Source organism: Pinus tabuliformis, chromosome 1_2 (genome assembly GCF_031772625.1).
Source record: "Pinus tabuliformis cultivar Carrire ecotype Pingquan chromosome 1_2, CPIR1, whole genome shotgun sequence".
NCBI classification, from domain to species: domain Eukaryota; kingdom Viridiplantae; phylum Streptophyta; class Pinopsida; order Pinales; family Pinaceae; genus Pinus; species Pinus tabuliformis.
In genome coordinates this window covers 697,536,561-697,563,488 of record NC_142298.1, presented here as the reverse complement: position 1 = coordinate 697,563,488, position 26,928 = coordinate 697,536,561, and positions in this window count along the sequence as shown.

Below are 26,928 nucleotides of genomic sequence, written 5' to 3'. Positions count from 1 at the left end.
AGTGTGTACCAAATTTGAGGAGAATCATATTGGAGGGAGTAGAGGACCACATTATCTCAAACCTCCATGGGAAAGAAACTCCGTACGAAATGTGGCAAGCACTGATAGATTTGTTCTAGAATAATAACTACCATAGGAAACTAGCGCTCAAGGATAAACATTGAAATATCAATATACAAAAGAATGACTCTATTCAGCAGTACATGAGTAGGTTCACACAATGTCATGATGAACTTGGTGGAGTTGGCATTACTATGGTAGAAGATGATTTGGTAAGCCTGGCCCTTCTAGGCCTTCCCAAGAGTTAGCATAGCTACCAAGATTCAATGAATGGGAATGCTTATGGTCCAATTTAGTATAGGAGGAAATAAGGAATAATATCAAAGATGGAAATTCATCCAAGGGTGAGGATGAAGAGAACCGTACATTGGATGGAAAGGTAAAGAAGGGGAAAGGTAATAAATCCCAATCCAAACCACAGTCTAGTCAAGGGGGAAAGAACAAATACTTGTCCAAAATTAAATGCTTCAATTATCATGAATTTGGGAATTATGCCACAAAGTGTCTACACAAAAATACAAGCAATAAGACCCTAGGGGGAGTGCAGGTGAAGCTTTAGCTTCACAATTCGGTCTGGATTTTACCCTTATCATATGCATGGTGAGTACAGTGATGGGCATCATGTGCTACTTGGACAATGGTTCCTCATTCCACATGATGGGGAATAAAGAGTTTTTTAGTGACAAGGAGGAGAAAGACCTCAAGATGGGAGATAATGGAAGATATACCACGATCGATATTGGTATAGTTAGTTTTCAAAGGGAGTCAGACTCCCCTCTCAAAATCAAGGATGTCATGTTTGTTCCAGGCCTAAGGAAAAAACTCATCTCAGTTGAAATGTTGGAAGATCATGGTTACAGTGTGATCTTGAGCCAAGGGAAAGCATTCTTAAGACACATAGACATGGGACAAGTGAAGTAGATTGTGGTTCATGTGAAGAACCTAGACAAGCTAGGTGTGGAAGATTGTGCTTCATTAAGAAATAAGGCAGAGAAGGTGCAGAGCTGCGATGTCAGTGAACTATGGCGTAGAAGACTTGGCCATTTTCATCATGATGCCCTAAAGATTATGCAGTAGATAACCACAAGCCTCCCCAAAGGATTAGTTAAGTAGCAAGATACATGCAAAGGGTGTACCTTGGGGAAGTACACAAAATCCTCATTCCATGATCAAGAAAACAAAGCATATGCAGTCCTTGAAAGGATCCATTGTGATGTCCATGGACCTTTCTCGATAGCCTCCACTTCCAGGCACAAATATTATGCTATCTTTGTATATGACTTCTTGCAAAAGCATTGGATCTTCTTCATGCAAAAGAAGGATGAGACATTCTCCAAGCTTTTAGAATTCAAGGAACTGGTAGAGAAGGAAACCTAGAAGAAGGTGAAGCCTCTTAGGAGAGATAATGGAGGTGAGTACATGTTGAATGAGTTTAAAAGAAATTGTGCAAAATAGGGCATTCAATGTGAATTGACAGCACCCCAAAACCCATAACAGAATGGGGTGGCTGAGAGAATGAACCGTAGTGTGTTGGGAGCAACGAGAGTGATGTTGCATGACCAAAGCCTACCAATGCATTTGTAGGTAGAGGCATGCAACACAACATTATACTTGCAGAATTGGTATCCTCATCAGATTCTAAGAATGATTACACCATGGGAGTTCTTCTCGGGGAGAAAGTCGGATGTGTCTCACTTCAGGATCTTTGGAGAATTTATTTACTGCCATGTCTCCAAAGACTCTAGGAAGAAGCTTGGGCTAACAACTGAGTTGGTGATATTTGTGGGTTACAAAGGAACTCCTCACAACTACCATGTGTACTTACCATCACTCAGAATGATAGTTGTGCGAAGGGATGTAAAGTTTGATTAGGAGAAGGAAATGAGATGTTCTCTTGAGAGGGAGTTTCAGTTGAAACTAGATAAAGAGATTTTGGCTCCAAAGGAGGAACTTCAGGAAGTTATGGAGCAACCAAAAATTGAGGAACAAAGAGTGGAGATATCCACTCAAGCAGAATCATCTAGAGAAGGAAGAAAATGAACCAGAGAAGCTTAGAGGCTATTGTATGATTCCAGAGAGACTGTGGGATCACACACTTCTCAGTGTAGGCAGAGAATGTGACCAGATCAGTACCTTGGCTACATGGCTCTAATGAATTAGTTAGTTGATACTGAACCATCATATTTTTATGAAGAAATAGAGAAACCTATATGGGTTGATGAAATAGTAGAGGAATATGATTCCATTGTAAAAAATAGTGTTTGGGAAGTGGTCCCACAACTAACAGTTAAATCAGTGGTGGGTTCGATATGGATATACAAGGTTAAGCATGTTGGAGATGAATGCATACAAAAGTATAAGGCCAGATTTGTGGCTAAAGGATTCCCTCAAGTTTAGGGAATTTACTATGAGGAAACCTTTGCACCAGTTGCAAGGTATTCATCCATTGGATCTATATTTTTTTGTCAATGAAGATCCACTAGATGGATGTAAAGATAACCTTCCTCAATGGATTTATTGAGGATGATGTGTACATTGAGCAACTAGAAGGTTTTTATACCTTTGATTGAGAGTCACATGTGTGCTGACTCAAGTGATCATTGTATGGCCTTAAGAAACCACCTTGTGCTTGGTACACCGGAATCGAAAAATATCTCACCGGTTTGGGATTCACCAAAAGTGAAGTAGGTACAAACCTTTATGTTATCTTGGTAGAAGGTAAATTGCTAATGATTCTCTTATTTATTGATTATTGTATTTTAACAGGTGATGATAAATTTATTAGATCTTGCAAAGAGTACCTTGCAAGAGAATTTGAAATGAAGGACATGGGATTCATGCACTACTTCCTCAAATTGGAAGTATGGAAAGGAGACGGGGAACTATTTATCTCTCAAGACAAGTATGCAAAGGAGATATTAAAGAAGTTACAAATGGAGAGTAGCAAACCCATGGAGACTCCTCTAGCAACCATTTGGAGGAAAGATGAGGATACTTTAGGTCAAGTAGTGGAGTCTACCATTTATCGAAAACTTGTGGGTTCACTAATGTATCTGGTGAACACACGACCATATATGTACTATGTAGTAAACTAGCTTAGCCAAGCTATGGTTAGGATAACCAAATTATTTTGGAGGGAAGCTAAGCATGTTCTAAGGTACCTCTGAGGTGCCACCCAATTTGGACTATGGTACAAATGGTCAGAGGGAGTGATGTTATGTGGCTTCACATATGCAGATTGGATGGGGAGTTCATAAGACAAGAAGAGTAAATCAGGAGGATTTTTCAGTGTTGGGTCCACAGTGGTTTCCTAGTATAGTAGGAAGAAAATATCAATGGCAGTCATCTTAGCATAATAAAAATACATGGTTGCAAGTTAAGCAACATGTGAGGCGATCTGGATGAGAAAGATTCTTGTGGGACTTTTTGATCAGATGTTGGATCCTACTATGATATACTGTGGAAATCATAGTTTCATCAAGCTCTCTGAAAATCCAATCTTTCATGATTGATCCAAGCATATAGATATCTGGTATCACCATCTGCGAGATTGTGTGCAGAGGCAGATCATGTTTCTTGATTACATTCCAACAGAGGAATAGGATGAGCATATTTTGACAAAGGCTTTGTAAAAGGGTAAATTCAAGTTCCAAAGAGGTAGGATCAGGATAACTGATAATCACTTTCTTACTGAGAGGGAGTGTTGAAAATATAGCAAGAAAAATCTCATTTCGATTTGTATTGGTAAAACTGGAGAAAATTTGAATTTCCATTTCAACAGACAACTTGAATGAGTTCAATTAAATGACATGGATTTTTTCACCTATGTTGGCTTGATCGACCCTGACCCAGGTTCAAAAGTGTTTTATCCAAGCAAATCCTGACACTACTAGCCCTTTCGTCATCAATCCACGGAGCGCGGACTAAAGTCTCACACAAGGTAGTATGGGAGGGTGCTGGAACCAGGTTTTCGCACACTAGGGATGTCTTGATGGGTTCTGGAGGGGTCGCGAACTAGTCCTGCTATTCTGCACAATAACCTAACCTTCACGTCGCCTAGTGCAGAGTGTGACAGTGCATGGACTAAACCCGTTTGGAAGTATTATAGATCTGACTTAGCTCAGTTTCTTTTACTTATTTAATCTCTTAATTAGTGTGCGCTATCATAAATCATAACCAAATGCATAAGCTTATAACATAAGCATAAAATATCCAGATCTGCAAATAATTACACAATATTTCCAAACAACTTATCTTTTATTAATCTTCGGTTCAGTACAATCCACTCCCACCCTGCGCACTCAACTGCAGGGGTCCGTGCACATAGCTACGGACTCTACCAGGCCTCTGCGCACATAGCCGTAGAGCCTCTAGTTCCTACTACAACCCTCAACTCGACTTACAAACCCAGATCTAGATATCAAAAACCCATAGCACGTTCAAATCTCTTCAAGAATTACCAAAAGCTACTTTCTTTCCTTAGAGCCTCACTCTATTTATACATTCCCATGGTTCACGAACCATGGGTAAGCTGACCTATTCTATATTATGTTTACATTATTTTCGGACGGAAAACCCTTTGACTTGATTCATTACAATTCGTGCTCCATGCACTTCACAAAGCTTTTACAACGCCTTTACCCAACATTGCAGGCTTAAAGCCCCAAAACCATTACATGGGGCCTCCCTTGCCCAATAGGCCCCCAACACAATCATCGTGACTCATCCTGAGTCACTCTGCTGGTGCGGTGATCTTTGCATGAAGGTCATCTAGCAATTTCTTTGCTTCGCTGACGTCTGCAACACATTCCTCCATTGTCTATTGTACCCATTGTACATGCATCTCCGATGTTTTGTCACTAGGTGCAATTCCTTTCCTGAGTGCATATGTGCTCTGCATATGTGTCAATTTTCCCTCAATCATGGCAGTGACTATGAATGCTTTCTCGAGCCAAGGTTGAATATGTTCTTTAGGCACTGCTTCTTTTTGGCACGCAGCATCTACCTGAGCTTTTAGGGCCTGGGCCTCCCTCATCTTAGCCAGTCACTGAGTAAGGGCGACTGTCTGCATAGTTCCCTAAACATTGTCATAAGCCTGCTGCAGCTCCTGTGCTTCGGTCTCTAATCGCCAGAGCATTGGATCCTCCTGTAGTGCCACGAGGGTGGAGAGTGATTCATCTAGAATCCCGGTGCAATCCTATATGGTACACTCGATGGCTTCTAATCCTGCTTGAATGGCCTATTGTCGTTGCTCTCAGACCTCAGGCGGCATTTCTGGCTGCGCCTTGAGCTTTAGCTCTGTGATCTGCATGGTGAGTTCTAACTATACCCTTGTTGCTTCCTCTTTTGTGTCGCAGAATCCTCTAGCCAATCTGTGGATCCTTATTCCTACCAGCAAATCTGCTACAATCTCGAGCTCATGGGTGTGGTGAGATGCTTCCTTAACAATTTGCTCTAGCTGCCAAGTCTGTGCTACCGCTTCATCGTGTTGGAGGCTCAACTACTCGATGTTGATTCATTGTTCGCTGATAATCTGTACTTTGTGACCTTCCTTAGCATGGAGCTCTGCTGTTGCTCCATCCTGTAGCTGGTATAAAATTTTGCACGGGAGGGCAGCCAAATTTAATCCCACTCCTCTGATATGACCTACCGTGGCACTATCCTCCGCGTTGTATGCTATCAATGCTCCTTCCGGTAGCGCAACAGTATTAGCCATTTTGGTTTGCAACAGTTGCTCAGTTGCTGACATACCCATAGCCCCGTAGGCAACTACCTTTCCCTGCTGTGGGGGTCATAGTTGAAGTTCCTGCAGTTGCATCCTAAGTACCCCCAACATAGTCTACTACTCCATCATTGCCTCCTTAAGCACCTCCCTAGTGACATTGCAAACTGTGTCACTGATGTCACATAGGTTGCCCTCGGTCAATGTGACAGGCTCCCTGCCCAACTTGGATGCCTTGGTCTTCTTCCATGACCTTTCTTGTTCTATCGCACGTGGTCATTTTAAGGGTGACGAGGTGGTGCTTGGCTCTGCACCTTCCATCACAACATCTGTTTCCGGCTTTGTGGTCACGTTTGGGCCTCTTTTGTCTTCTGTTGTAATAGCCCCGCCTGCTACTGCCTTGTCTTTGGTAGCCTGTGCTGCCTCCTGGGACGCCCGTACTTCCTCAGCGAGCTGTTCGTTCTGCGTCTGCTGTGCGAGGAACTTGGCAACAGCCTTTCGTTTTTGGATTGTAGTCTCATTGCGTCCTACCACATCTGGGCCACACCACTCTAGTGGCTAATTATTGAGCACCGCATAAACAACATCATCAATGGCGATGAAGGGGAGCATGGTCCACGTCTGCTCTGGATCCTTGCACACCCAGATATCACATGGTGCATATCCACCTTAAAGTCTGCAACATTCTTCACATTGTCAAGTACCTCAGTGGATAGGCGAGGTTGGTGGTTGATCCACTATCAAATGCTCATGTCCATCAGTATCCAGAAAATCTTTACTTCTCGGATTCTTGTGGCATCCTTCATCGCCCATAGCGATGCATATTTTGCTGCCTCTGGCCAATCCTGGTCTAGGGGAGGAATCTAACTATCCTCTGGCAATTCACCTGTAACCAATAGGATGGATAAAAGCAACCACGCGTAGTGGAAGGTCCTACCCTGTGTAAGAGCAATGTCCTAGGGTCTTCTAACAAAGCTATTTCTCTAGAATTTAAATGCAATAAGAGGCAATAATTTACTTTCTTACAAGACTTTTAAACAATGAAAATTTTACCATTTACATTCCAATCCTTATAACTTATAATGAACATTTCATTTTAATAAATTTACATGAGTAATCTATAGAAAAATACATGTACCGGTGGCTGGTGGAGATGCCTTTGAGCTGCTACTCCTGATGAACGCTCCTCTTGACTAACCCAACTAGATTTACCTCCCATCCAACTAGGAAATGATTCCTAGCCTAGGAAACCTCCACAGGTTCCCGATCCCTCTGAGCCCAAGTCCAACCAGATGTAGTGTGTGTGTCCAAGATGACTAACCAAAACCAAGATGAACAATAATTCCCTCCTCTCAACAACCCAAGAAACCTCCACAGGTTCCTAAGGTCTCCAAAAATCATAGCAAATCCTAAAATCACAGCCAATCCCCAAAATCAAGCAAGACCCCACCTCCCTTTTCTCCCTTCCCCCTTCCCTTTTTATACCCTCCCTCTCTTCTCCATCTCAACCACCTCTCATTAATGTCATTAACTTCTCATCCATCCTTACAGTTGACTTCTCTTCTCCCAAGTAAAGTTGGGAGTACATTTGGAAATGTGATATGAATATAAAATTGGGAAATTAATGGGAGAGCACCATGTCTTCTCCCAAGTAAATCTGAAAGTACATTTGAGAATGTGAGATATATATATATATATATATATATTGATAATTAAATGGAGAGGACTATGTCTTCTCCCAAGTAAATGTGAGAGTACATTTGGGAATGAGATGTAATTAAATGGAGAGGACCATGACTTCTCCCTAGTAAATGTGAGGGTACATTGGGGAATGTGAGATGAATATATATATTATTTGAAATAATGGAAGGAGACAATATCCTACCTAAGATTCAATTTGAGAAGGCAAGTTGGGAATTTGAATAATAGAAATCATGAATTTTATATTAGACCAATATTTCTCAATATTTTTAGATAATGTAAACATTAATAAACTTTGGAGTATAAGATTGAAGTGGGGCATTACACCTTGCTCTTGGGCCTCCCTGCAGTTCGTCAAGAATTCGTCGCAGAGGAACTGCACCCAGTTGAACCGTACCCCCTCTGCACATTGTTAAGCTAACGCGATGACTGTTGCTGGTACCTCACTACCTTGGCATTTTCTCATCACCTTTCCTGCCAACAATTGGGTAGCATTGCGGACCCCTTTGTCCTGAATACTAGTAATAGCATACCCTCTTTGTTTTTTCTCCAACTTATATTTATTTTTCATGGCTTCCACAATTGTCAAGTCACCACTCATGCCAACGATTTCTGCGGGGTCCCTTCCTTCACAGGGAAGCCGAGAGATCCTATGAATGAGCTCCGCCATGATAGGGATAGGTTCTTCTAGCCATAAGTACCTGTTGTGCACCAGGCAAAGCATTTGCCTAATGACAAATATCGCGATTGGGGCCCGATGAAAATGTGGAATTGATAGGAGGTGGAGTAGCCTGGCCTCTTCCACCCCTCGCAACCATGTCTGCGGCCATAGTGTTGTAATGGCCCCCTCCGTGCTTTGTTCCATCAATTTGCTAGTTTCCAAATGGGGAAAATTCTTAGTATCTGTAAGGTCCCAGTCTTCAAATTTCATAGTGGGAAGGCAGCCAATCGCCGTTCCTTCAAACGGAACCCCCTTGGGGAGGGACAAGGTTATAAGTGCATTCTTAACGGCATCCAGATCCTTAGGTACCTTGATCTTCCCTTTTCGTGGAGGGACATACTTAGGCCGTTTTGCCGGAGCCCGTACTGGCTAGATATCTTCCTCCATCTCCTCCTCTGGTTCCATCTCTTCGACAAAGGTCAGAGGCTCCTCTTCCTCATCATTGCTCTCAATAGTAATTGCTTTTGCCTTTCTTCCATCGACAGTTTTCCAAATCGTTGATTTCGCAGAGACATCCGACCGATCTTGCTACTTGTGGGTCCTTCTTGGTTCACGACATCTGAGGCAATTTAGGGATCTCGATTATATCCCCTACTGGGGATGTGGGGTTCTGCGTAATTTCCTTGGTTATTGATATCATCCTGAGGAGGGACTTCTGCATATCCTTCAGCAATTCTTGAAACCACGGGCTTGCTCTCATGACTGCCTCATTCATCATGCTCCTGTCTGCTTGATAACGGAATGAATTAATATGAAAAGTGCCAATGGTTTTTTGGTGGAGAGCTGCTTGCGATATATAAGGCCATTGAAATTCAAGCTAGACTGTTTCCCCATATCGATAAATGCTGGTAGGTCAGTAGATCATTTTGAATCTAATTTTAACTTTCTGTCTTAAATTCCCACTGCCTACTCTTGTTTGCCTTAGCTCGGACGTCTTATCATGAATAGTGACCCCAACAGTCACTTCCTTATTTACTTGCGCGGTGGCATAGTCCTTTTTGCGTGACCGTGACCCTTGTGATCTACTGACCCTATGTGCTCCACTCTTGGCTCGCAGCTCCCTAACAGATTGTTTTATAGTCCTGCACTCTCTTTCAACTGTCTGGAGCGCTGAAACTATCTCCACTTCGGCTAGTCAGGTGGTCGCACCTCCTTGGTGCACCCTCATTGCGTCGCGACAATCAACTCATGTCATGATGCTGATTGGTGCTACTATGCACACTGCTGGTTGTGGTGCATTCTCCTGATTCCCCTTGCAACTGAGGCGTGGTCCCAACCATGGCATTCGATCACAATTCTTCAATTCATATTTTGGTTTGCACTTATCTGACTACATTTGTCCCGGTTTTTTGGTCAGGAAGGCCTCCCTTAGTTCCTTTTCCAATTGTTTAATTTTCGCATCCATCATCATATTCTTGGTTTGCAGTAGTATCATGTTCCCTTCTAGCTTGCGAAGTTGTGCATTTCCTTGCTGAATAGCTTCCTGCATCCCTTCATACCATTTTTCGCGTGCTGTTCTCTTTACCGATCTTGTGACATTGACAGTTCTCTGTGGAAGTTTTTCAAGGACCTAAGTTCTTATACCATTCTGTAGCTTCGGACACGACTTCGAGGCCCAGTTCTTAAATAGCTCCGTATGTGCCCCTCTAACCCCTGAGGGGCGTAGGTTCCATTTTCTAAATTGTATCCATGGGTTCCATTTGGCGAGAAATCTTTCCCTCATACTGGGAAATGTGAGCTTCCAACACGTTCTGTTTGAGCCTGCTCCTATGATATTGCTGCGCACTGGAACAGACTGTTCTGTATACATCAGGGTTGCTCGCAAGCTACTCTGCCTTTTTCCACCCATCCACCTTAGTCGGGGTCTGCCCCATTGTAAGTGCATCTGTTTTCCATATTTGAGCCTGAGGCCGATATTCTTCTGATGTATATGCCCCCCTCGTGTGGGTATCATGTGCAACACCCATGCAAGTGAGCTACTATTTTGTCAATCAGATATGGTGCTTCCATCTGCATCTAGGGTTCCATCCCTTCCTAGCACCCCATCATTTGTTGGTATTGCTCGTGCTTCAGTTGTTACACATCGTATGGATTGAGTCATCATGTTACAATTCAGCGTTGTGACTTCATGCAACTAGTTCTGCCAACGTTCTATTTCTTCATCTGAATCTAAAGTACAGGAACTTTTGTGCTCCCATGTGATTCTCCCATCTGCTGTTGGATTCACACGATCCTGGTCTTGCACTATTATCTGGTAGATGCAGTCTAGTTCATCATCACTATCCTCATCGCACATAGGTTCTGTGTAGCGCGCTCCCTTGGCTGGGTCCAGCGGAGCTATTACACGGAGCAACTTTTTCTTGAATATCATCTTTTGTTTTTTTAAGTTGATGACCCCATTCATGTTCGTGGCCCAGTCTGTTCCTAATAGCATGGGGTACGTATTACTGTCATCTACAATTTCTATTATACTTTCAAGTCCGTTTGTGTACTTACACCTTCAATGTCCACTGTCACCCCTTGCAACCTTCCCATGGGTAACATATTTTGTTAGTTCGCCATCCATAATTGAATAGGAGACCACTGCAGTGCGGACCTACCCATGCATTCCCATGTCTGTTTTGGTAACACATTCACATCTGACCCCAAGTCCAAGATGACTTGATCCATCTCATACTCACCAATTTGTGTCGGCAATCGCATTTCCTACCCAATGCACAAATCATGCTTTCCAAGTTCCTAGATCATGCATGGCTCACCTGACCCTGCACACTTAGTGATCAGCTCTTGTAATCTCTTAACAACCTTATTGTCACGTAGCAGCTTCACACATGTCTCTAAAAAGGTAGTAAGCATAGATGGATCCATTCCAAGTTCAGGTTGCTACCTGAAGTAGAGGTCTCCATGAAGCTCTTCTTAGCTTCCTTAAACGTTTCCGTCCCATGTTCTAACTTAGTCTCAGGTTCCTTTGTAGGAGCCTCGCGAACCCATGAAGCTTCTCTGAGATGTTTCCCCTTATCTTCCCCTGTAGTCGCTCTGCTTCTGAGTACCATGTTTACGCTGGGGTCTTCTTCGCGTGGTTCAAGCATCATCATTTGGATATTTTGATTTGGGTAGGTTGTAGTACCCCTTTCTCATGCATTTGTGTGATCAGTGTTGGACAATCTACCATTTCATGATCAAATTGCTCATAGTATGTAAAAGATATTCTAGTTGGGTTTGTACAGTCACACGCATAGTGCCCCAGTCCTCCACAATTATAGCAAATTAATTGTCCACAGCCTTGTCCAAGTCCCATTCCTCACCCTCGTCCGTGTCCAAGGAATCCACCTCTCATTTCAGTCTGCATTCGATAGGTAGGGGTCCTATCCATCATTAGCTCATAGCTTCGACATGTTCGCTTGTCGTGACCCACTGATCTACATAAGTTACAGTACAGTTGCTGCAGAGTCTGGGTGTACTTTTGTAAAAGATGACAGTTGTCTGTCATGTACTTTCCTCCTACCTGAAAAATCGCACACCAGAGTGTGGGTGCGACACTTGGCCCGGCTTGTACTTCTAGTCTTAATGACATCGGTCCCCCTCCCGCCAAATAGTTCGCGAATACAAGGTAGTGATCCTTTTCATGACCCTGGCATTTGCATTTGATACACCACACTTCATCGTGTACCTCTCATTGGAGTGCCCTATCCTACTTCAAACTTTGTATCTCTAAGCATAAGGTTTGTAGTTGTGCGTGGATCTGCTGGACTCCCAACCTAGGATCCTCTATTGGCATTTCATGCAACCTCATCGCTGTTTCCAATGGTTTTACCTAGGTTGAGATTTTCTATTTTGATAGCACTGTCCTCAAGTGTGGTGTCAAAGATGCCACAAACCACGCGCAGTGCTGCGCATCTGTTAGCATCATGTTGGCCTCATGAATCGTGCTCTTCAGTCTCTGATCCAGATCCCAGGGGGTTTCTCTCGACAGCATTACTATCTCCTTCAATCCAATGATCGACTGCGTCTCCGATTTCAGCTGGCTAAATTATTTGCTTAATGCAATCTGGATTTTTGCTATTCCAGCATTTAGATGATCATTTAAGTGCTTAATATACCACGTCAGTGCGGGGTCCTCCAGCGCACTTACCAAGGTGGCCTTCTTAATATTATCATCTGTAACTCCGTGCGCTTCCCATACTGCTCTTACTACAAACAAAAATTGATCGGGATCTTCGCTCCCTACCCCTTTGAATATAAGCCACTTGATCACACTCGCCATACTAAACTCCTGGTTAGGTGGATATGGTGTGGGCAAGGATGGAGGCGACTGAGGTGATGTGGGTGGTAGCGTACGTGGGGTTGGTAACTGTGGTATGCACTGCTTTATCAAACTGACCACACTTCTTGGAGAAGCCCAAGCGCGCTCTTCCTCGCCCACTCACTGTGGTGAAATTAAAGGACTATTTCCTAACCCTTTGATACCTTTGCAGGACTTTCCACTCTGCATCATTCCACTCATTAATGGATTCGCATCACCTATTTTTCACATAAAAGCATCTTAATCCAAGTATTCAACGACTTGATGTACTTACCTTGTGGTCCCTTAAGAAAATGCCTTTCTGCCTCGCTATAGCTGACAATTGTGTCCATCGCAAATTCAGTGATAAACCTTTCTATGATCCGATCCAACCAATGGTCTAGAGCCCATGTGATCTTACCTTCAGATGCTTCTAGCCTGTGCACCAGTTCTGGAGTCCACACTGTGGGCTGATCAAGCTTGCACCTTCCCTGGCTGTCTGCTAGCCTCGTGATCCACTCGTACAACTCTAAAGAGAATGATGCAAAGAAGATCTTGTGGATGTCCGTATATACGTAGTGATCTAGCCACCTCTTTTCAGATATTTACGGGATTTTGTTTTCATGTACCATGAACTCGTGAAGCTTCTGATCCAACCAATCTTCAATCTCTTTCTTCGTAGGGTTTGAGTGTTTCGACATCAGACATCCCTTAGGTAGATCCTGATCCCAGTAATGGAACCATTTGTTCACTTGATGGGGCCTGACCCAGGTTCAGAAGTGTTTTAGCCAAGTAAATCCCGACACTACTAGCCCTTTCGGCATCAATCCGCGGAGCGTGGACTGAAGTCTCACCGAGGTAGTATGGCAGGGTGCTGGAACTAGGTTTCCGCACCCTAGGGATGTCTTGATGGGTTCTGGAGGGGTCGTGAACTAGTCTTACTATTCCATGCATCAACCTAACCTTCACGTCACCTAGTGTAGAGCACGACAATGCACGGATTAAACTCGTTTGGAAGTATTATAGATCTGACTTAGTTTAGTGTATTTTACTTATTTAATCTCTTAATCAGTGCACACTATCATAAATCATAACCAGATGCATAAACGTATAACATAAGCATAAAATATCTAGATTTGCAAATAACTACACAATATTTCCAAACAACTTATCTTTTATTAATCTTCGGTTTAGTACAATCCACTCCCACCTTGCACACTCAGCTGCAGGGGTTCATACACATAATTGTAGACTCTACCAGGCCTCTGCACACACAGCTGCAGAGCCTCTAGTTCCTACTAAAACCCTCAACTCGACTTACAGACCTAGATCCAGATATCGAAAACCCATAGTACGTTCAAATCTCTTCAAGAATTACCAAAAGCTACTTTCTATCCTTAGAGCCTCGTTCTATTTATACATTCCCATGATCCATGGACCATGGGTAGGCCGACCTATTCTATATTATTTTTACATTATTTTCAGGCAGATAACCATTTGAATTGACCCATTACATTCGCGCTCTGCGCACTTCGCAGAGCTTTTACAATCCCTTTACCCAACATTGTGGGCTTAAAGCCCAAAAACCATTATGAGGGGCCTCCCTTGCCCAACAACCTAGTTATCTTAGATAATTCGAGTTTGAACACTTGAGTTCAGTTGAGCAAGAGTGATTTCTAATTTCTAGCAATCTAATTAAGTTAAATTGAGTTATTGTCAGTTAAACTAGTTCTAACTGTTGGAGAAACTACATGAAGGTCAAGTTGTGTAGTGTTACTTCAATCATGCTCAGTGAACAACCAGCTAACTAATAAATCAACCCAAAATAACAGTTGAATGCAGAGAACTTGAGATACCCAGTTGAGGTGGAGGTTCCAAGGCAATGTACTATCAGTTGTAGACTATTCCAATGTGTACAAGTTGTGCATGCAATCAAAGATCAACCTAAATGAATTTCATAATACAGATTGAGGAATTTCCTAATTAATAGGGGCTTAATTCCTCAAGGAAAAATGCAAGGAAATAGGAGCTTGCAGGGCTTGAAAATTGGCTAAGTGTTGACAAGAGTCAGTCAGTCAAGCAGAGGGATAGACTATACACTTGCAGGTTGTAAATAGGCTTGAGCAAGCATACATATTCATAAATATTCTTTGATTAATCCAATACAGATAGGAAGGGGGTTTTGAGTAGTTTCTTTCCCCTAGATAAGTCTCCATGTATGTGCATTAATTCTTGATGCATGTCTATGATATGTGTTCTATGTCATGAATTGAATTTCATAGAGAAGTAGAGTATATTTGAGACTTATGATTTAGTAAATTTCATGAGAATAATTTCTACCACAATTGATCATAGAATTTTGAGCTTCTTTCTCTCAATGGTCTGTGTTGAGAAATTAATAGAATTGCATATTAGGGTTTATTTATTTTTCATGATAATGACTTGTGAATGTTTATTGGCTTTATTAAATTTTATTTTCTTCTTATTCATCAAGAAATTACCAAAATTATAAAACATGAATATCACAAGAGACAAAGACCACAAATATGCAAGATCGAAGCTAGGGAAAAACCCCATGATGGAGAAAACCCAAACAATCCTCTTCTTATAGAATCAGATCAAAGTGAGATATCTAAGACCTAAGACTAATAAAATATTTTCATAGAGATTCAAGTCAACCCTCGAATCCATTTCTATGTTATGTCAGTCAATCTACCACATTGTGATGCCAAGGTCAACAGAATCATCAAATTTCATTGGCTAAAACCCAAAGGTTGGCTAACTAATTAACAGGCACGCGCAAACTCTGATTTGGATGTAGCTCTGGCTAATCAACTATCGGTCCCACTTTGACTTGACCAATCACTGTCGCTTTAATTTTGGATTCGTTGTGATGGAATATCCACCATCGATCTTTATCAGTTTGATCCAACGGTCTTCGTGCAATATCGCGCTCCAATTAGCACGATCAATATCAGATTGAGAACGCACGAGAAAAGTGATTTTCCCATGCTACATGTCAACAACCTAGGTTAATCGTGCAATTTAGGAAAATACCATTTACCATTTATTTTCCACACGATATACCACTTGTTTCTTTTTAATCCCGTTCACGTGCTCAATACATAACTTTAAGAACCATGGTTTAATAAAGGTTTAGTTTAATTTCAGAATAGAGTCTTAACGCTAATTGATCATGATTAACAATAAAAAAATAAATGGAAATAATAGCTGATTAGCGTCCAGAACATTGATACACATATTCAAAAGAAATTCTTCACCAGAAATAGCACGCAGTGCCACACTTAATCAATTATTCAATAAAATAGAAATTACAGAGTCTTGGCCCTCTTGGCTTGATTACAACAATTTGCTTGACTTCTGTCTTACACGCAAACCCTATCTCTCTTTCAATCTTTCGCTTACTCCTACCATATTCCAAATGATCCCTATCATTACATTCTTTCCTTCATTTTATGGATCAAATCCTATCCTAACATCATTTATCAACTCAATCTCTATTTTTATCAGCTCAACTATTAAATCCTTATTCTCAAGCTCTGATACACACCTATTCTAACACTTATCTCTTATTCTAAAAATAATACAATGATTTAATTGTTACAATAATTGAAATAAAGATCAATTCAAGAGATCCAACCCCCTCTTATAGCTGATTTTGACCACTCAGGTCAATGAGATTCATCTCATGTTAGCCACAACATGTGAACATACAATCACATTGCTAGCTAAGTTCGAATGCTCCTACATCAGACTCCCGTGAAAGAAAAGAATCATCCATCAGACTTTCAAGGTTTACTGCATACTTCTGCAACCCTACTACTGTCAGCCAACTAGCATCCTCTATTGATTGTCCCTTCCATTTGACTAAATATTTAAAATAAGCATGTCCTCTTGTCCTTTTAGTTACTCTTTTCTCCACAACAATTTCCACCTCTTTCTTGATGGTTTTAGGCATTTGTTCTTCCCATTGTACTATCTGTTCTTCATCTTCTGTAGATTCATCATGTAGCTCTGACTCTGTATCCTTGTATGGGTATAGATCTAAAACATTAAAGATAAGCGAGATTCCAATCCCTTCTGGCAACTTAATTTCATAAGCGTTCGTTAAAAATTTTCTCACTATTCTACATGGCCCTATCTTTTTCAATTTCAGTTTGTTATAAGTCCCAATAGGAAATATTTCTTTCCTCAAGTACACCATCACTAGATCTCCCACTTGGAATTCTTTTTCTTTCCTCCTCATATCAGCTCTCTGTTTGTATTTTCCATTGCTTTCCTACAATCCATCTTTGACATCTTCTTGTAGTCTCTGCATCTTCTCTGCAAACTCTTCAGCCTTTGCACTTCTTGTTTCGTATTTGCTCAAGTTTATAAGCTCATACACACCTCTTGGATTCATTCTGAAAACAATCTAAAATGGACACATACTAGTACTTCAGTTTGGAGTGTCATTATAAGCAAACTTAGCTTGAGCAAGTGCTAAATCCCACTGCTTAGGATTTTGATATACTAAACTTCTCAATATGTTTCCCAAGCTTCTGTTTACCACTTCAGTCTTTCTATGTGTTTGAGGGTGATATGATGAACTGAAACTAAGGTTGGCACCTAGTTTCTTCTAAAGAGTTCTCCAGAAATTCCCCAGAAACTTTGTATCCCTATCAGACACAATACTTATAGGAAATCCATGTAACCTTACAATTTCTAAAAAAATAGATTAGCAATATGTGTTGCATCACTAGTTTTTTTACATGCAATAAAATGTTCCATTTTAGAAATCTATCTACCACAACATAAATGGAATCATTTCCTCTTTGAGTTTTTGGAAAACCCAAAACAAAATCCATATTTACTACATCCCATGGTCATTCTGGTATTGGTAATGGCTGGTACAATCCTGTGTTTTGGCTTCTCCCCTTAGCATGCTGACATATCTGGCACTTTTCCACAAATCTCTTAACATTAGTTTGCATCTTTGGCCAGTAGTAAAAAGCATTTACTTGAGCAAAGGTTTTGTCTTGTCCAAAATGCCCATATAACCCTCCACTGTGTTTCTCCTTGATTATGTTTTCCCTCATGGAACATTTGGGAATGAATAGTTTGTTACCTTTAAATAGTAAACCTCCTTGGATAAGATAATCTAACTACTGGCTCCTATTATAAACTATCAGATTTTGCACAACTGCATAAATATCTTTGAAATCTGCATCATCTCTATACATATCAACCATCTTTTCAAATTCTACAACACCAACTCTTAATTCTTGCACAATGAAATGTACCCTGCTTAAAGCATCAACAACTTTGTTCATCTTACCACTTGTATGTTTGATCACAAAAGTAAAACTCTGTAAAAACTCTATCCACTTGGCATGCTTTTGATTCAATTTTTGTTGGTTGTTTATGAACTGTAATGCATGATTGTCAGAAAACAATACAAACTCCGTTGGTAGAAAATAATGTCTCCATTTTTTTAAAGCTTGCACAATAGCATAAAATTCTTTATCATAGGAAGAATATTTATTCTTAGCTTCATTTAGTTTCTCACTAAAGTGCGCTATTGGTCTCTGTTCTTGACTTAAAACTACTCCAATTGCAACTCCACTAGCATCCGTTTCAACTTGAAAAACTATTCCAAAGTCAGGCAAAGCTAAAACTGGTTTTTCTGTGATTTTCTTCTTTAGAAACTTAAAATTTCTATCTTCTGCTTCTGTCCACTTAAATGGTTGATTATTCTCTTTGATTGCACAAATCTGACTAAAAATTCTGACAAATTTTCTATAGAAACTTGTAAGATCATGAAAGCTTCTTACCTCAAATATGTTTCTTGGAATAGGCCAGTTCCAAATTGCTTGGACTTTCTCTAGATCCATTTTCAGACCTTCTTTAGAAACTACAAATCCCAAATAGACTAATTCTTCTTTCATGAAACTACATTTCTTCATATTTATCAACAGTTTCTCTTTTTGCAGAGTTCTTAAAACCAGTTTAAGATGCTCCAAATGGTCTTCTTTGCTTCTACTGAAAACTAGAATATCATTAAGGTAAACAATGACAAACTTGCATGCATATTCCTTCAAGACTTCATTCATCAAGCTCATGAACGTGCTGGGTGCATTAGTGAGTCCAAAAGGCATCACTAACCACTCATACAACCCATTGTTTGTTTTAAATGCAATCTTCCATTCATCTCCTTCTCTAATCCTTATTTGATGGTATCCACTCTTCACATCTATATTAGTAAAATACTTTGACCCACTTAAACAATCCATCAAATCATCCATGCATGGTAAAGGAAAATGATACCTGATTGTGTTTTTTTAATGGCTTTGGAGTCTATGCACATGCACCACTCACCAGCTTTATTTGGGTTGAGTACTGCTGGTACAGCACATGGACTAAGACTCTCTCTGATTAATCCCTTGCCCATCAGCTCTTGCACTTGTCTCCCAAATTTTGCATTTTCTTGAGGAGTCAATCTATATGCTACTTTATTTGGCAAACTTGCTCCAGGTATCAGGTCAATGTGATGACTAATACTCCTGATTGGAGGAAATGCATTTGGCAACTCATCCACAATAATATCGGCAAAATCGTTCAATAGAGTTTTGATTTCTTTAGGTAAATCATCCAAGTTTGTAGAAGTCAAAATTACCTTAGGTCTCCCTATAACAGCAAAATGGATTTCTTCACCTTTCCCAACTTCTTGTAACAGCTCCTTTCCACTCATCAGCATAACACTATTTCTAGTTTTTCCTTTGTCAGCTTCATCCTTTAATGGCAGCAATGTATGCTTCACTACATCCTTCTCCAAGGTATAAGTGTTTCTTCTTCCATCATGAATGGCTTTTCTATCAAACTCCCAAGGTCTCCCAACAATACATGGCATACATCCATTGGTATTACATCACATAATACTACATCCTCATAAGTACCAATCTAGATTTCTACTTTGCATTTTTTTGTCACAATAAGATGATGTCCTTTTTGTAGCCATGATACTTTGTAAGGAGTAGGGTGTACTATTTTTACTAATTCCAACTTTTCCACCATTTCTGTAGAAACAAGGTTATCAGTGCTTCCACTGCCAATTATCACTTTACAACATTTTCCTTTGGACTTACATGTAGTTCTGAATAAACTCTTTCTCTGAGCTGGTTCTCATGTCTCTTTCTCTACTTTAAGAAATACCCTTTTCAATAACAAAGATTCTCCTACTTCAGGTGATTCTTCCTTATTTGTAATTTGAGGTTTTTCTTCCTTTTCCTTGGCCACATTCACATTCCGCTGATTTATTACTTTATTACGAGGACAGTCCCATGATCCATGTCCCCATTCTCCACATGTATAACACCAAATTTCACTTCCTCGGCCTCTTCCTCTAGGTGCAGATATTCCTCTACTAAAGTCTCCTCTCTATGGTGGTCTACTACTTGAACCTACTGCTTCACCCTGGGGTTGTTAAAATATTGAGCTGGTAGTTCCTCTACCTCTTGCTGAAATTTTTCCTCTATTCCTCTGATTTTGTTTTCTCAACATCTTTTCTTCTACTTTTAAAGTTGCTTGATAGGCATCTTCAATTGTCTTCAGACTCAGCAAGCTGATCTCATCTTGTATGTCATATCTCAAGCCATTGATGTATCTGGCTACCTTTTCTATGTCATCCTCTACATGTTGTGCTCTAATGCTCAGCTTATAAAATTCTTTGGTATATTCTTTGACAGTCATCCCATTTTGCCTCAAATTCTATAATTGTCTGAAAATATTTAACTAATAATCCTTTGGCATGAATTTACCTTTCAACCTACTCACCATTTTATCCCATTGTTTGATCTTGGACTTCCCTTTTTTGCTCTGGATGTTTGTAGTTCATCCCACTAGATAGCTGCATGACCCTTCAATATGGTAACTACAAATTTCACCATCTTTTTATCATCAACCTCCTCATAGTCGAAATACTTGTCCAATGAACTCATCCACTCCATCAATTCTTCTACATTGAGATTCCCTTCATACAAAGGTATTTCCACCTTTGGTCTCCCACTTACTTTAGCCAAAATTTTTAGAACGTTGGTAGCTTCGCTTTCATTCTCTTCTTCTTCCTCATAAGGTTCCTCTGTAGCACTGACATCTCCTTCATCAAGTGCTCTCCTTTGAGCAGTTTCCATTGTCTCCATTTTGTATGCAGGTTTGGAATCTCATCTAGCAAAATTGCATTCACTACAGGTTTTCCCTGACCTATACCAGCTCCTCTCCTAGGCGACATGTTTTCTATAACAGAATCTAACCCTTTTCTCTAATACCAAAATGATGCCAAGGTTAACAGAATCTTCAAATTTTATTGGCTGAAACCCAAAGGTTGGCTAACTAATTAAAAGACATGCACAAACTCTGATTTTTCAGTACCTCCAGCCAATCAACTATTAGTCCCACTTTGACTTGACCAATCGCCGTCAATTTAATTTTGGATTCATCGCGATGGCATATCCTCTGTCGATCATTATTAGTTTGATCCGATGGTCTTCGCGCAAAATCGCGCTCTAATTAGCACGATCGATATCAGATTGAGAATGCGTTGAGAAAATTGGTTTTCCGTGCTATGTGTCACCAGCTTAGGTTAATTGCACAATTTAGGAAAATATCATTTACCATTTATTTTCAACGTAATATGCCACTTACTACTTTTTAATCCCACTCACGTGCTCAATACATAACTTTAAGAACCATGATTTAATAAAGGTTTAGTTTAATTTCGAAATAGAGTCTTAACGCTAATTGACCATGATTAACAATAAACACATAAATGGAAATAATACCCGATTAGCATCTAGAATGTCGATACATAGATTCAAGAGAAATTCTGCACCAGAAATAGCATGCAACACCACACTTAATCAATTATTCAATAACATAGAAATTACAGAGTCTTGGCCCTCTTGGCTTGATTACAACAATTTGTCTGACTTCTGTCTTAATCACAAACCTTATCTCTCTCTCAGTCTTTTGCTTACTCCTTCCCTATTCCATCCAATCCATATCATTACATTGTTTCTTTCCTTTTATGGATCAAATCCTATCCTAATAGCATTTAACAACTCAATCTCTATTTTTATCAGCTCAACTATTAAATCCCTATTCTCAAGCTCTGATACACACCTATTCTAAGACTTATCTCTTATTCTAAAAATAATGCAATGATTTAATTGTTACAATAATTGAAATAAAGATCAATTCGAGAGATCCAACCCTCTCTTCTAACTGATTTTGACCACTCAGGTCAATGAGATTCATCTCATGTTAACCACAACATGTGAACATGCAATCACATTGATGGCTAAGTCCATAGCCTCCTGCATCACATTGTAGAGATATGGATGTCATTGATTGCTTGCTTCATTATAGAACTAACACCACAGGGTCTTACATTATAAATAACTATCATTTCCTTATAGAATTCACATCATATATATAGAGCTTCCATCCCCCAGTAGCACATAATTCACATTATACAGAAAGTTGTTCCTCCACAGGAATTCACACTATATAGGGAGATAAACCATAAAGGATTTTGTTCATTCATGCCTCATAAATTGCATCACATAGTTGAACTACTTATTCCATAGAAATACCCAAATTGATTGCCAAATTTTGGAGCATAGGTGCCAATATATAGTTGTTTGACCATATGAAGAAACATGTCTTTACAGTTTGGCCATCTTATCCATTTGGAGGACCGACTTGGTTTTGTGAAGAAATTTTGACTCAAAAATAATTTCCTTTTCTTTTCTTTGAAAGAAATCCAAATGGAACTTTGAATGAATGACTTATAATAAATTTTCTTTTGCTTCAAATAAACCTTAGAAGCATGAAGAACATGATTTGACTAATAATAATAATAATAATACAAATTTCCTTTTCTTCCTTTTCATTTTACATGAAATTCATATTGATACAAGTACAAATATTATTATTAAGACCAAACCTAGCTACATTTTCAACCCTCCCTCTTAACTAGGGAGGTATTCAGAATTACACAACAAGATATAAGGATACTCTCAATTTAAAATATTTTCATAAGAAGAGTTTGTATTGATAAGCATCATCAAGAAACATCATAATAACCAACATTTCCAATTACAAAATAGGAAGGCCTTGACTGGAAAGCTCTAACTCGCCATTAGATTAGAACACAATGTCGGGAGGCATATATTTGGACACCACCACCGCAACCTCTAAAGGAACATACCCCATCTGTATGTTCTCCATGTATGTCCTTACAAGACTATTATTTTCTTGGATATCACCCCATCCTAAAATAATATAAGACCTCAAAACTACTATTGTATTTGATTCCAAATTCTCAAAGAGTATCGATCCTCGGGACTACTCCTACCTTCGATTCCCAATCTTAAAGGCATATCGGTCCCAGATGCTTATCCAATTCTCCGTTCTTCCTACTAGTTCCTTCACTAGGCTTATGACCATTATTCTTAGCCATAGTGCATGACACATCGAGAGTACAGTGTCCACCATCACACCCTCTCAACCAGGGAAGAAATCCACACTCCCTCTCAAACAGGGAGAACCAACCACAATCCTAAGCTTATCTCATCCATACATGATCAACTATCTATTCTTATGTGGATATGTACTTGTAGTTGTTGGGCTCCTATCATGCACAAGTCATGATGAGATTTGAGATTCCTAGAACTTTTTCAATCTTCACATAGCTCTAAAATGTCATCAAGTAGTATTTCAGACATGTTATGGACCCAAACTTCTTAATCATTGATCACACAATCCTTCACATATTCTTTCTTTCTGATTGGGTTTTTCCATTATCCATTTTACAAGAAATTATATCATATTCCATTAATCATCAGTAGTATCTCTATCAACAATATTATATGTCAAACCAATCAATGTAGAGCCAATTATAGTTGTCTCTTTCCAACTAAGAAGGTGTTTGGTCAATTTAGTGTGTTCTAAATTGCTAATTAAGATGTCAATCCGGGATTCGTAAACTGACGAAGTGAAGTGTACTATATGTACAAGATAACCATTTTCTTAGTCTTTTGTCGTTTTTGAGTTTTTTAGTTTGTTTTTGGATTTATCTTTTATGGATTCCCTAGTGTGTGATGGCGAAATTGAAAGTTAAGTATGGATGGTAATGGTGATTTCTACAGTGATTTTCCAAACTTAAAAATTTTCAAAAAGAAAGCTCTAAACTGACTGTAATGAAATCAATTCTCAAGAGGAAGTAAATGTACCAAACAGTGAACTAGTGACAATGGCCCAGTATCCTTACTGCTGTATGAAAAAGAAAGTAAAAACTGAACTTAAAGCAACTCAAAGACTGAAAGCAAAGCAACTAAATCACACTACTTCAACCCCTGTTCTGATCCTTTACCCTTCAACTCAATCTGTCTATAGGAAGTAATCATAAACAAGCTGAGTAATATGATATCTAAATTGCAGGAAATTAAATTGCATAAAAGGAAACTAATCACACTACTTCAACCCATGTTCTGATCCTTTACCCTTCAACTCAATCTTCCTATAGGAAGTAATCATGAACAAGCTGAGCAATATGATATTTAAATTGCAAGAAAGCAAACTAAATCATAATACAATAAGTAATATTCTGATTCCTTACTAATAGAGTCACTTGACTATAGAAAGGAAATCATAAACAGATGAGTAATATGATGTCTAAGTAGCAGAGAAATAAATAAGTAAAACGCAATTTGAAAAATGACAGTGCTGGAATTAAACTTCAGGAAATGAAAATCAGCAGGAAGGACAAGATGATCTCATGTCAGTAGTTATCAAAAAAAATATGTAAATCTGCCCGGGCTACCTACAACAAAACCTGTAAAAGAAGCACTGATCAGCTAACAGTTAGAAAAGAAACATAAAGGAAATATAGACAGCAAATGAACATCAAAACAGCACAATATATATACAAGCAATGATTTAGAAAAACAGTAAATAAAAGCAAGTAAGAAACTATACAAAGCTCTGGTGTATAGGGGCCCTCTGCAACCTCGGCCAGTCAATCACTTAGTCACAAATCAGATTCAGAAAAACTGTCTTCTCATGTATTTAAAGCAAAGTGAAATGCAGTACAGTGGGTGACAACAATCGAAATTACAATAGAAAAAGCTAATCCATTCAGCGTATATCAACGCGTTATTTATAAGAAAAAGGTGCTGCAACTAATTCCTAGATTTATGCTACCAAGAGACAAGTAAATCTCCTTGAGCCGAGATCTAGCGTGATGGTCATGAATTCATGGAGTGGTGGCTGCTTGGTTCAGTTCACGGGCTGCTCTCCAGGTGTGCCAGTACCTCCGAAAACTAAGGATCGTGCCACGCAAACCTTCACGTGGGCAAAACAAAGCCGTGCCACCGCAAAATTCCTCATTTGGCCCTTCCTTTGACCATCGTTGACCGCGACTGTTTATGAGTGATTTGGCTGATCTGATGGGACACACTCCATGTACACGTCACTTGCAGCTTACCCATGTGGCTAGTTTCTCCATTGGACACCTGTAGCATAGCCTTTAAAAAAATGGCTTCGGAAACTTGGGCTGGCTGCGGAAAGTGACAAGTTTCCACAGCTACTTGAACAAAAATCTAAATCAAACAACAGTCATAAACATAGTTAGGAAACCATTTCATAAGCCCTTTTTAGACTCTTATGCAACGATTTGACAGCTTGGTAGATGAAGTAAATGGAAAAAGAAGGCTGAAAGGGTATATAGGGAAGTGCAGGTTTGGGACTCAACAGAAGGGTAAACTAATTCTAGATCAGTATCAAACCCATCATATCATCAAGTGAAAAGCAAACTATCTCATGGCTTCTTGTATCATATAACACACTTCTATTGTGTATTCTTCCTAGAAATGATACCATATCTCAAACATTATGATGTCATTCCTCATCATCACAGTTTCCAAAACAAGTGATTTTACTTCAAATTTCAATCTATAAGATCCTTCAAGTCACTTTGTGCTTCTAGCTAAGGTATTTATATTTATCAACATTAATATATTCAACCCATCTTGTATCAAACCAATCAGAGCTACCTATTTCTAGCTAAGGTAGGTGAATTTTTAATCGAATTCTTCTTTCTTCATTTTAATCTTCATGCTTTTTCATGTTCTTCCAATTCTTCTAATTGTTAAAGAATCTTAGATAGTTCCTCTAATGGGTTGCAGCCTTGGTTAGAAGACTTATGAAAGAACAAAGAGACAAAGAAGGAAGACAATAGCATTAGTAGTAATCAATAAGATGTTAAATACTTATATTTTTTGAAAGGTTGACTCCCTATTAATCTTGGATCTATTCACTAACCTTTTTCTCACAATTTCATTATAATCAAAGGTTAGATCTACCTTTTACAACAAAAATGATTAGATATGGCTTTATTCCTAGGGTTCTTTTGGTCCAAACTATGTTAGGTTTTACAAGCCATTTGTTGGAAATATGTTGTCATTTATGTCAACAGGTTATTCCTTGGTGTCAATAGGGTGCTCATTAAGCAGATGGTTGAAAATGGTGTCAGCAGGTGGCACAAGTGTCAAAAATATGTCTTAGGGAGCAGGTTACAAGCACAAGAAGTAGGGTCAATATGAGTAATGAAGCAGAGAGTTTGAAACCATTTTTTAGGTATCGTATGAGCTCAAAGACTACATAGGACCCAATAAATAAGAAATATCTCTAGAATATCTCTCCAATGGTACAAACAATTTTTTAAATGGCCTCCTAGATCAAAAGATAGAGGCAGTCAAAGTTAGGCCTACAAAATTCAAAATCTCAGAACCCCAAAATCCCGTAATTTTTCTGAAATTGAATTTTTGAAAAGCTCTAAGCACTAGGGCATTCAGGCTCCACCTGATCATAGAAAAAATGTTAGGTGAGCCATACCAGAAGGTGAAGAACCAAGAGTGGAAGGAGTCAGGTGGAGTGCATCAACAAGGAAACACTATTGTTGATGCATATGAGTGGCTAAGTGGCATTGGGCCTACCCAAGAAGCCCGGAACAATGATAAGCCAGAGTAGCAAGCCTAGAAGTCTAGAACCCAAGAAACCAAGAATCTTGGAACCCTAAACCCCCGTAATATTTTGTTAAATGAATTTATTAAAAGCACCAGGATTGAGGGATCCAGGCATTAGTTTGGAAGTAGGTCACTTCAGGAACATAACCATTTATAAAGAAAATCACTTGCAAAACCAAGGATCGAGGGACCCTTTCTCTCTCCTTCGACAGGATCGGTGGTAAAATATTATTGGTCATAGGTGACATCAACTACACCAACCATTGGGAGGTGGACACATGGAAAGATGTTTGATGTTTTTAGGTACCCAAAAGGCCCATATATGGGTGACACATGGACCGATCATGGGTCGACATGT